The sequence below is a fragment of the Mustela lutreola genome, chromosome 15, assembly GCF_030435805.1.
Source record: "Mustela lutreola isolate mMusLut2 chromosome 15, mMusLut2.pri, whole genome shotgun sequence".
NCBI lineage: Eukaryota > Metazoa > Chordata > Mammalia > Carnivora > Mustelidae > Mustela > Mustela lutreola.
In genome coordinates, this window is record NC_081304.1 from 19,685,687 (window position 1) to 19,697,482 (window position 11,796).

The 11,796-nt window shown below is 45.8% G+C and overlaps 1 long non-coding RNA gene across 2 annotated transcripts; it reads right to left on the reverse strand.

The window, feature by feature from the left end:
• Positions 1 to 1,058: 1,058 nt before the first annotated feature.
• LOC131816736 (uncharacterized) lies at positions 1,059 to 11,593 on the reverse strand. Of its 2 annotated transcripts, none has more exons than XR_009348157.1 (3): positions 11,382 to 11,591; positions 6,561 to 6,645; positions 1,059 to 1,213 (listed from the first exon to the last, which is right to left on the reverse strand). It is a non-coding gene; the product is annotated as an uncharacterized LOC131816736 (long non-coding RNA). The 2 variants fall into 2 exon arrangements; XR_009348158.1 differs by lacking the exon at positions 1,059 to 1,213 and adding an exon at positions 3,432 to 4,012 and having other exon boundaries at positions 11,382 to 11,593.
• Positions 11,594 to 11,796: the final 203 nt, after the last annotated feature.

Consider the following 11,796-nt stretch of genomic DNA (forward strand, 5'->3'; position numbering starts at 1 on the left):
CAGCGACCCTCACCCCTAGAACTTTCTAAGTCCCCACTCTGGTGCGGGGCTGGCTTCTGGCTGTTCTTCTGCTCCATTGGGCTGTCCGTCTGTCCTTGTCTGGCAGGCTCTCTCTGGGAGCTGCTGCAGAGGCGCTGGCAAAGGCACCACGGCCAAGAGTCATGCTCAGACGAAGTTTTTTGTTTTCTTTTCTCTCTCACTTTCTCTTTTTTTTTATGAGAACTCGGCCACCTTCCAGCCCTGGCTGCCAAGAATCCTCTGGGCTTCTTTAGAAGACTCTGGCTTGCCCCATGCCCGTCCCCTCCCAGGCCTCTGCTCACTTTCCCTCCCCACCCCAGCCCAGCCTCCCAGCCCACTTTCTCCATTTGGGCTGTTAGGGTGTCCTCCAGGCGGACTGGCAGCCTCACCCTTTCAGGGAGGGTCTAGATGCTCCCTTTGAAGTCTGAGCTCCTCCATGGGGCTCCCTTCCCCTGTCAGAGCTGTTCCTAAGGGCTGGCTGTCTTCAGAGGCTCTGCTAGGCCCTCCCAAAGAGCCCAGGTGAAGAGGAAGGCTTTAAGGATAAGAGCAAACTTACCAGCCCTCCCGCCTTGCGAGTCTGGAATGGCTGTCTGCTTTCTTTAACATAATAAACTGTCGGGGCTCCTGGGTTGCTCAGGCTCAAGTCGTTATCCAAGGGTCCTGGGATTGAGCCCCTCACGGGACTCCCTGCTCAGTGGGAAGCCTGCTTCTCCCTCTCCCTCTGCTGCTCCCCCTGCTTTGTTCCCGTTCTCGCTCTACCTCTCTCTGTCAAAACAAGAAATAAAATCTTGTTTAATAATTTAAAAAAATAATCATAAATAATAAACTGCAAGCAGTTTATGACACTTGTGAAATGAGGGAGTTTAATGTCAACCTTTTCTTATGATTAACAACAGTGCCTTGCTCCTCCTGCTAGTCTCCCAGAAGTGGGAAAATTTCCTTCAAATCCTAGTTTACAGGCAAACAGGTTAGAATGCGTGACTTGATCTGAGTTGGGGAAATTGCAAAGGTGGGTTTCCTCGAAGAAGCCATCTCTGGCCAGCCAGAGGCTCCTTCTTACCTGTAGAAATGGGTTGGAGCCACGCATGTGGGCAGAGCTGAACGTAAATCTTCCCAGTTATGAGCAGGTTATTCCCATTTCTGCTGAGAACTGACCCGTGCACGTTGCTGGTTCCAAGAGATGATACAGGAGCATCTACCACAGTGCCAATAGAAAACATTCAACATGCACCAGCCGCTGTTATGATCACCCCTAGGCACAGTCAGAACTGAAGGATAGCTTAGCTGTTGCTACTGATGAAAGATCTTATTCAGGGTAAAAGCGAAATGAGTAGTTGCTTCGGATAAATTTCAAAAAATTAAAACCTGGATTATTTGTCACCATCCTACAGGTTTGGTTTCGGATCTCCCTTCTACTGAGGTTGAGCAAAAGGACCAGGTTCAGGGTCTTTCTCATGGGTTTCAGATTCAGGGTCTCAAGGTCATCACCCATGGCTTGATCATTGAGTAATGAGTTCAGTTTGCTTGGCTCCATGTTCTATGATGATGTGGGATGTGGCCTTCCTTTGAGGCTTTGGTTTGCCTCGGATAATAAATGCAACATTTGTAAACTACCAAGTCTGTTAAATGTCCTAAGCTTGTATTTGATATTCCAGGTTGAGTAAAACATTACTTTGGCTGCACCTTCCTTTCTGGCCTTTCCTGGACACTTGGCCTCCGGGAGCACAGGTTTGTTGGGGAAGCAAAGAGGCAGGCAGAGCTATGAGGTGGGGAAAGGAAGGTGTGTCAGGGACGAGGAGGAAGACAGCTAGTTAGAGCCCTGAGACTGGGGTCCCATTACCCCAGGGGGGATAACCTTCAAAAGGAAGCCAAGAGAAAATTAAAACAATGAAGGTGGGGCGCCTGGGTGGCTCAGTGGGTTAAAGCCTCTGCCTTCGGCTCAGGTCATGATCTCAGGGTCCTGGGATCGAGCCCCACATCGGGCTCTCTGCTCAGCGGGGAGCCTGCTCCCCACCCCCCCCCCCGCTCTCTGCTTGCCTCTCTGCCTACTTGTGATCTCTCTCTGTCTATCAAATAAATAAATGAAAATCTTTAAAAAAATAAAATAAAACAATGAAGGTGAAGAGCTGAAGCTTTTTGTATGGAGTTCCGTGAAATTCATCTTCCTTAGGAAACAAACAAAACAGGCTATTTAATTCTGTATTGTTTTCTCAAGGAATAGCAAAAAAGAAATAACCCTAAAAGTGATCCTGTTTGTGGATTGTTTGCTCATTGTTTCATTCTTTTGTTATGTATCTATACAACACCAGGGCATACTAATATGAATAGGGGAAGCAGAGGTAACAGACCCCTGTGTCCATGGCCTTGTGGAGGAGATAAACACAGAGCAAAGTCAGCACAGAGTGCAGAGCAGGGGGCTTATCTTGGGGGTGGGTGCAGGGAGAGGCCAGAGAATTGGAGAAACCTATTTTGAAAGAGGTGGTGCCTGGCCTGAGCCTTGAATGTTTGGTAGGAACGGGCCAGGTGAAGAAAATCGAGGAGGATACAAACCAAGAAGAGAACAAGCAAGGGGACACCTGACTGACTCAGTTGGTAGAGCATTTGATTCTTGATCTCAGAGTTGTGAGTTGGAGCTCTTGTTTTTGTTTTGTTTTGTTTTGTTTAAGATTTTATTTATTTATTTGAGAGAGAGTGAGAGAGAATGAGAGAGAGAGAGATCACGAGCAGGGGAAGGGTAGAGGAAAAGCAGACTCCCTGCTGAGCAGGGAGCCTGATGTGGGACTCGATCCAAGGACCCTGGGATCATGACCTGAGCCGAAGGTAACCGAGTAAGCCACCCAGGCATCCTGGGGGAGGGTTTCTTAATAAAAAAGAAGAAGAAGGAGGAGGAGGAGGAGGAGGAGAGGCAGAGGAAGGAGAGGAAGAAGAGGAAGAAGAAGGAGGAGAATGAATAGTCAAAAAGAATAGGTAAAAGAAATAAATGGTTCATGATAAATAAAAATGTAAAATGATACTCAGTCTCACTAGTAATCAGAAAAATTCAAATTTAAGGCAAAATATTAGATAAGCAAAAATTTAAAGATATTTAGTGTTGATGAAGGTTCTGAGAAATGGATGCTTTAATACAGTATTTTTATATTGGTGGTAGTTTAAATGGATACATTCTGGTAAACTGGCTATTCTCTTGATATGTAAATCACATGACTTTTGACTGGCAATTCTACTTCCAGGAATCACCCGAGTCCCTGATAGCTAGGCACGCATGCTGGGACATATGCACAAAGATGTATGTATAGGGATGGGGGCTACAAGGGGTTTATAATGCTAGAAAGCAACCTGGCTGTCCATGTATCCATCCAGAGGGGTGGGCTTAAATAAACTTACAGCGATCCTTATTAAGGAACACAAAGGAGTCATTTTTTAAAAAGATTTTATTTATTTATTTGAAAGAGAGAGCCTGAGAAGGGAGAGGTCAGAGGGAGAAGCAGACTCCCCGCCAAGCAGGGAGCCACATGTGGGATTCGATCGTGGGACTCCAGGATCATGACCTGAGCCAAAGGCGGTTGCTTAACCAACTGAGCCACCCACACACCCCAAAGGAGCCATTTTTAAGAAAGGTAAGATAGAGCTGCCATCAGCATGGTAAGGTGGCTAACACATGGTAGATGACAAAAATAAGTTTTGTCAAAAAAAATGAAAGTATTTTGGAGTGCACACGGAGGAAAAAAAGATGTGTGTGTGTGTGTGTGTGTGTACGTGCATGTGCACGAATTGAGGGGGGTCTGATGGTGGGGAAGCAGCAGCATGTGTGAGGGCTGGATGTGAGAGGTGACATGTTGAGTTTAGGGTGAAGGAGAAAAAAGTGTTAGGTAGTGAAATGGAGAAGTCAGCCAGGACCAGACCAGACGAGATGTGCCTTGCAAAACGGGAAGCTGATGAAGGTTGCTGAATTGGGCTAGAGAAGGATTCCTCCGGCATCAGTGACACAGGTATGCTAGAATAAAGCAAGGGGCAAGGTTACCACGCAGCCCTGAAAGGAGCAGGTCCCTGCCCAAGTTTAGAGAAGAGGGGACCAGTTCTAGAGACACTGAGTGGGGAGACTCTGGAGGAGTTTAAGATGATGGATTCTGCAATGGGGGTAAAGGAGAGAAAGGAGTATGAGCAGACAGATTTCAGTCCCAGGGTGATGACCGAAACACAGGGAATTCAGGAAGAACGTGGATGCATAGGTTGAGTTTGAGAGGCCTGGGAATATCCAGATGGAGCTAGGGTCCCAGGAGGTGACAGAGAATTCACGGGTCTCGAGCTAAGGAGCAAATTCTAGGTGGAGAGTGAGGCATACCCAAGTGGCAGTTCAAGCCACAGGGGTAAATAGGGTTGTTTAGCAAGAATTTGTGGGGTGGGATGGTCCCAGACTGGAGAAGGACAGGAAGAGAGCCTGACACAATACAACACTTAACGGGGTGGGAAGGAGGAGTGCATTGCAAAGACAAAAGGAAGGAGCCAGCAAAAAGCAGAAGAAAAATTAAAGTGTATCAGTGAGGTTGGATTGCCTGTTCACTTCTGGCAGAGCCCTGGTTTTGTTCTGCATTCCACCTTCTTCCCAGTGGTTTGGCAGTGAATCCTGATTAATCCAAGCCAGTTATGGTCATCACAGTTTCCTTGCCAGGGACTGATTTAGGAAGGGACATATGATGCAATTCAGGCCAATGTGATGTGAGGAAAGACTTCTGGGGGCTCCTGGGGAAGGTCTCCTCCCGGATTAGAAATAAACATACAGGAAGAGACACATCCTGTTCTTTAGCGGCGTGTTATCACATTTGGGCATGGCTCTTGGAACTGCTACAGTTGTTCTTTAAGGTGTAGAGGTGTTGAGGATAAGCCATCATGGTGAGGTGGTAGAGCAAAAAGACGGAAGGCACCTGGGTCCCGGATGACATTGCGAAGCCATGAAATTGATCAGCCCTGGAGCAGCTTTGTAGCTGGACTTCTTAAAAGGTAGGATTTATTTGGGGGCGCCTAGGTGGCTCAGTCACTTAAATGTCAGATTCTTGGTTTCAGCTCAGGTCATGATCTCAGGGTCGTGAGATCCAGCTACTCATCGAGACCCTCATCAGGCTCCTCACTCAGCACAGGAGCCTGTTTGAGATTCTCTCCCTCTCCTTCTGCCCCTCCCCCTGCTCACAGAAGCATGAACTCTCTCTCTTTTTTAAAATAAATAAATAGGTAACCCTCTCGGGTCCCTTCTGTCTTTTGGAGCTTTGTACTATCATTCAATATACTTTCCTATTGCTCAATAAAACCTTGTTTTGTGGCCCAAATAAATAAATAAATAAATAACATTTTTTAAAAAAATGTAGAATATATTTTTCCTTATGGTTTAAGCTATCTGATTTGGATTCTGTTTTTTATTTTATTTTATTTTATTTATTTATTTGACAGAGATCACAAGCAGGCAGAGAAGTAGGCAGAGAGAGAAGGGGAAGCAGGCTCCCTGCTGAGCAGAGAGCCCGATGTGGGGCTCAGTCCCAGAACCCGGGGATCATGACCTGAGCCGAAGGCAGAGGCTTTAACCCACTGAGCCACCCAGGTGCTCCTGGCTTCTGTTTTTTTTTTTTTTTTTAAGATTTTATTTATTTATTTGACAGACGGAGATCACAAGCAGGCAGAGAGGCAGGCAGAGAGAGAGGAGGAAGCAGGCTGAGCAGAGAGCCCGATTGGGGGCTCAATCCCAGGACTCTGAGATCATGACCTGAGCCGAAGGCAGCGGCTTAACCCACTGAGCCTCCCAGGCACCCCTGGATTCTGTTTTTTAATTGCACCTCAAGGTGCAGCCATAGGGAAGGAAACAATTCCAAGGAGGAAATGATTTGGAGTAACATGGAGATGGAAAAGGTACCTTCACATTCAGCGGACCATTGGTGACTTTGGTGAGGATATTGACCCCGGGCCATGAGGCCATGACCTTGTGCCATGAAAACCAGATTGCAAAAGCTAACTTACTGTTATATGTAATTGGCACTAATGGACCTTTGGAGAATCATAAAATTGAGACACGAATGGAAGATAAGGAGGTGAGCAGAGAAGATGGGCTTTAAAACAAGCATTTTATTTATTTATTTATTTATTTTTAAAGATTTTATTTATTTATTTGACAGACAGAGATCACAAGTAGGCAGAGAGGCAGGCAGAGAGAGGAGGAAGCAGGCTCCCTGCGCCCCTAAAACAAGCATTTTAATCTGGTGCCGACAGGTCCCCTTCAAGGCATCTCTGAAAAAAATTCACAGGAACAGGGCACCTGGGTGGCTCAGTGGGTTAAAGCCTCTGCCTTCGGCTCAGGTCATGATCCCAGAGTCCTGGGATTGAGCCCCGTATCAGGCTCTGTGCTCATCGGGGAGCCTGCTTCCCTTCCTCTCTCTCTGACTACTTGTGATCTCTGTCTGTCAAATAAATAAATAAAAATCTTAAAAAAAAAAAAAAAAGAATTCGTGTGACCCACAAACTTGGATGGGAAAAAAATTACACCTTGATTTTTCACCTACCTCTAATTAAACTATCGTCTCATCTTCAATTATGACTGCAGGCACCAATCTTCAGTAGTATTAGTAGTAACTGTGACTTTGTCACCTGTAAAAATCACAGCTGTTTTTAATTCACATTACAGTTGACACAGATGTTGCAAAATAGTGTTTATAATCATCACTACATAAAAATACAGGAGTTCTTTTAGACCCACTTCAAGATTTTGCTATTTAATGCATTAACAAAGGATAGCCAAGAACAAAAGAAAGCAGCACATGTATAACGGTGTCACAAATTTTTAAAATCTATTGTAACAACTGCATTTGCAGTCATTGGTATTCATGGTAAGTTCCATGAATATTTCAGGCTTTCAAGAACATTATCCACCAGACAGCCAAAGGCATCCAAAGGCATCCATGGTGTGAAAAAGGCCGAGAACTCCGACTGCAAAGGAAAAGAGGGAAGGGGTAGTTTGCACAGTGGAGATGGGAACGTGAGACCTAGAGAGCACTGCGTTTGAGAACATGGGAGAGCCTTCCATGTGGCGATGCTGTAGGAGCAGAGAGGGAACTTTGAGAGCCGAGGTCCCTGAGGAGGCTGGAGCTATCGGGATGCAGGGCTCAGGTGGAGGGATTAACCACAGGAAGGAAACTTTTCCCACAATAAAGGGAGGAAAGGATGAGTGCAGATAAAAATAAGTGTTTTAGTGGGGTGGCAGTGGGGGACAGGAAGTTGAGGGGGCTTCTGACTGATGGTTTCTATTTTCACTGTCAAGTAGGAGTGAAGTTATCTGCTGAGAGTGAGGATGACAGGCGAGGTGATAAGGTAGGGAACAGAAGAGGGCTGACAAGGAGAGTAGAGGGACCAGCGGCTCACCACCCGGTTGTCATGGAAACACTTCTTCGTGTGGGTGTTCAGCTGCTCAAGTGTAGGAGTCAGAGGGCAGAAAGGCAGCTAGAGCTGGGGCTGGGGTTTTACCGGGAGGATGAGGTGAAGATCACGGGAATACAGGAGGGATGGACCAGCTTGTCCAGAAGCTGTGTGGAGAAGGGTGTGCAGCTAGGAAGGGGGTGCTACCTTGGAGTAAAAGCCACATATCAACATTAGGAGGAAGAATGGGACAAAGGGAATGAGAACATGGAGGTACTGAAAGTGATGGTCCAAGAGGGAGCTGGTCAAGTTTAAGGTTAAGTTTAAGTAGTTCACAGGATGGCAAGTGCTGAGGTCCAACCATGGTGTGGGTGACAAGGAAAGAAAGAGTACAGGGCATTAGAGGTCAGGAGGTCAAGTCCAGGCAAGACCATCCATACGGATCTAAAAGTCACCTGGGAGGAAGGCAAAGCTTGGAGTGGAAGGTCTAGAGGACGTGGAGGAGTGATCTGGAAATAGATGGATCATTGGAGCAAGTGGGAGAAGAATCTGATGGTGGTGGATAACATGGGCCTCAGAGGAGGAGGAGGGCCTGTCAGCAAGGTAAAATGTAATTGTCTAAAAGTAGCAATAAGGATTTAGAGAAGCAATGTCCACAGTAGCCAAACTATGAAAAGAGCCTAGATGTCCATTGACAGAAGAATGGACAAAGAAGATGTGGTAGATATATATGTATATATATATATAGACATAAATATATATGTATATCTATATATCTTTAGAGATATATATGTATATATACATATATATACACATATATAGATAAATGAGATATATTTATATCTATAGAGATAATATATATATATATATATATACGTATATACACACACACACACACACACACACACACACACAATGGAATATTATGCGGCCATCAAAAAATGAAATCTTGCCGCTTGCATCAACATGGATGGAACTAGAGGGTATTATGCTAAGCGAAATAAGTCAATCAGAGAAGGACAATTATCATATGATCTCGCTGATATTTGGAATTTGAGAAACAAGACAGAGGATCATAGGGGAAGAGAGGAAAAAATGAAATGGGATAAAACCAGAGAGGGAGATAAACCATAAGAGATTCTTAATCTCAGGGGGCACCTGGGTGGCTCAGTGGGTTAAGCCTCTGCCTTCGGCTAGGGTCATGATCTCAGGGTCCTGGGATTGAGTCCTGCATCGGGCTCTCCGTTCGGTGGGGAGCCTGCTTCCCTGTCTCTCTCTCTGCCTGCCTCTCTGACTACTTGTGATCTTTCTCTGTCAAATAAATAAATAAAATCTTAAAAGAAAAAAAAAAAAGAGAGATTCTTAATCTCAGGAAACAAACTGTGGGTTGCTGGACAGGAGGGTGGTGCCAGGGTTGGGGTGATTGGGTGATGGACATTGGGGAGAGTATGTGCTGTGGTGAGCTCTGTGAATTGCGTAAGACTAATAAATCACATACCTGTACCCCCAAAGCCAATAATACATTATATATATATATTTTTTTAAAAAGGAAAATAATAAAGGTGGCAGTGAGGAGATAAAGGAATACCAGCCCACCATGAGGTAGCGAATAGGGATCTATGTTCCTGCTGGGTAACCACATCTTCAAAAACTAACTCGCTTTTATGAAAAAGGCTAGAGAGAATCAGACAGGTGTAGACGGGACCTGATCTAGGACAGTGGCTTCCAATCCCACAAGATAGTCCCCTCCCATGCCTCACCCCAACCCGGAGGCATCTGCAAACCAGCAGAGGCCTATCTGGTTTCATCACAGTTGTGAGCACGGGGGGATCCTGGCACTTGGTACCTGGAGATCAGAGATGTATTGTGTCCTGCTGTCTGCAGGAGAGCCCCACAGTAATGAACCGTCCTGCCCAGAATGCCCATAGTGCATCCCCTACACTCTATGGATGAGGAGGCTAGGATTCAGAGAGCTGAGATGTATACGTAGGTTCTGAAGCTTCCCTAGCCTTTTTTTTTTTTTTTAAGATTTTATTTATTTGACAGAAAGAGATCACAAGTAGGCAGAGAGGCAGACAGAGAGAGAGAGAGAGAGAGGAGGAAACAGGCTCTCCACGGAGCAGAGAGCCCGATGTGGGGCTTGATCCCAGGACCCTGGGATCATGACCGGAGCCGAAGGCAGAGGCTTTAACCCACTGAGCCACCCAGGCACCCCTTCCCTAGTCTTAATATTGTATTAAGATCTGTGTGTATGTCTGAGGTCACTGTGGTAATTAATGTTGGTTGGCAAATCCGGCTCCCTCACCCTAGTCACCTCTCAATGAAAGACTCCTGGGGCAACTTTTTCAAAAAGGCAAGTGCAGCTGGAGGCCGCAGCCTCTTTTGCTCTGCTCTTAGTCTTCTGTTTGGAACTTGGTCCAGCCGCCATCTTGTACCCCTGAGCACCAAGGCCACACATGGGTGATGGTGGGACACAAAGATAGACGTTCTGGTCAGATGTTCTGGGTGGCTTCCTAACAGATGCCCCAATCCTGGACGGCTTACCTCTGAACTTACCAAGTGAGAAAAACAAACTATATTATTTATTTAGCTTACTGCTAACTGAATGTTCTGTTAACTGCCGCTGAATGTATTTCTGCCTGATAGAGTCATAGGGCCAGTTAGCAACAGCTGAGGCTAAACCCTTGTTTTCTCTCTCACAGTCTAATAGCCTTTCTTTCCTTGACGGCAGTGGTTCAGTGTATGTTGAAATTTTTGGTCCATTTTGTCTCTACTAATGTTCTCTGTGCTATCAATACATCCCTCCAGCTATCTCAGACTACAGTATTTGGTTAATTAAAACTATTTAGGGGGTGCCTGGGTGATAAGGGTCTGCCTTCAGCTCAGGTCATGATTCCAGGGTCCTGGAATTGAGCCCTGCATTGGGCTCCCTGCTCAGCAGGAAGCCTGCTTCTCCCTCTCCTGCTCCTCCTGTTTATGTTCCTTCTCTCACTGACTCTCTCTCTCTCTGTCAAATAAATAAATAAAATCTTTAAAAGAAAACCCTGAAAAAGCTATTTAGACACAGCATGACATACAGAGAGATCAAACTCACTAAGTCATAAACCTGAAATTAATGGAACACTGTGTCAACTATGTTCAAATTTTAAATTTTTTAAAATAAGATTATTTAGGAGGTTATTAACAATTAACTTTTTAAAAAGGGATTTTATTTATTTACTTGAGAGAGAGAGAGCACGAGTGGGCTGGGGGGTGGTGCAGTAGAGGGAGGATACTCCTGCTGAGCAGGGAGCCCGACACAGGACTCAATCCCAAGACCCTGAGATCATGACCTGAGCCGAAATCAAGAGTTGGATGCTTAACCGACTGAGCCACCCCGGGGGCCCCTAAAAATTAACTTTCGACATGGTTTTCGTCTGCTGCTTTCTATGTTGGTTTGTTAAATCAATATGACAAAGTTCTAAGGATAGCTACTTGGCAGTCTAATTGCAATCTGGAAGGTCCAGGCCTGTGTTCACCTTTTAGGACTTTTTTTGTTTTAAGGTTTAGACACCCAGTGCGTATAATCTCTACCCCAATTTCTTGTGGCTTGAACCCACAACCCCAAAATCAAGAGGTGACTGTTCCACCAACTGCACCAGCCAGGCACCCTCTCACCTTTTAGTGCTTCTTATGAACAGTTTTTTTTTTTTTTTAACTTTTTTTTACTATGTTCAGTTCGCCAGCATATAGTAACATCATTAGTTTCTGATGCAATATTCAGCGACTCGTTAGTTGTATGTAACACCCAGTGCTCATCACAACACATGCCCTCCTTAGCGCCCATCACCTGGCTACCCCCTCCCTCCACCCCCCCTTCCCTCTGTAACCCTCAGTTTGTTTCCTGGGACTTCTTATGAATAGTTTTTGTTTGCTTGTTTCTGAGCTCCTGTATTCTTAGCCCTGGCCGGCCCGCCCCTCTGGCTCCTCACCTCTCCAGTTCAAGACTGGCTGTTGACCCAAGGGCCTGCAGGTCTCAAGCCGTCCCTTTGTGCAGGTTCTCAAGGCAGTCCTGTGACGATTCTGAGCTTTCCCGAGTGAAAAGTCCCTTCGCCTACTTGCTTTGTCGCTGCCTACGACTTAATGATAGAAGGACGTCAGCGAGTGTGTTTTCTGGATTGATCAAGACCAAACAGGCTGAAGCGGTGAATTCTCCCCAGTTGAGTCACCCTGTCCTCAAATAAGGAGCCAATGAACCAAGGAGCCCTGGAAACCACCTGTGTCCACCTCCCTGGGCCACCTCTCCTCCGCAGCTCAGAAACCGTGTGTGGCTTAAGGTGGTTTTCTGTTAATCACGGGTTGAAGCCAAGTCATTCTCAAACTGTTCTCATGTTGGAATCAAAGTAA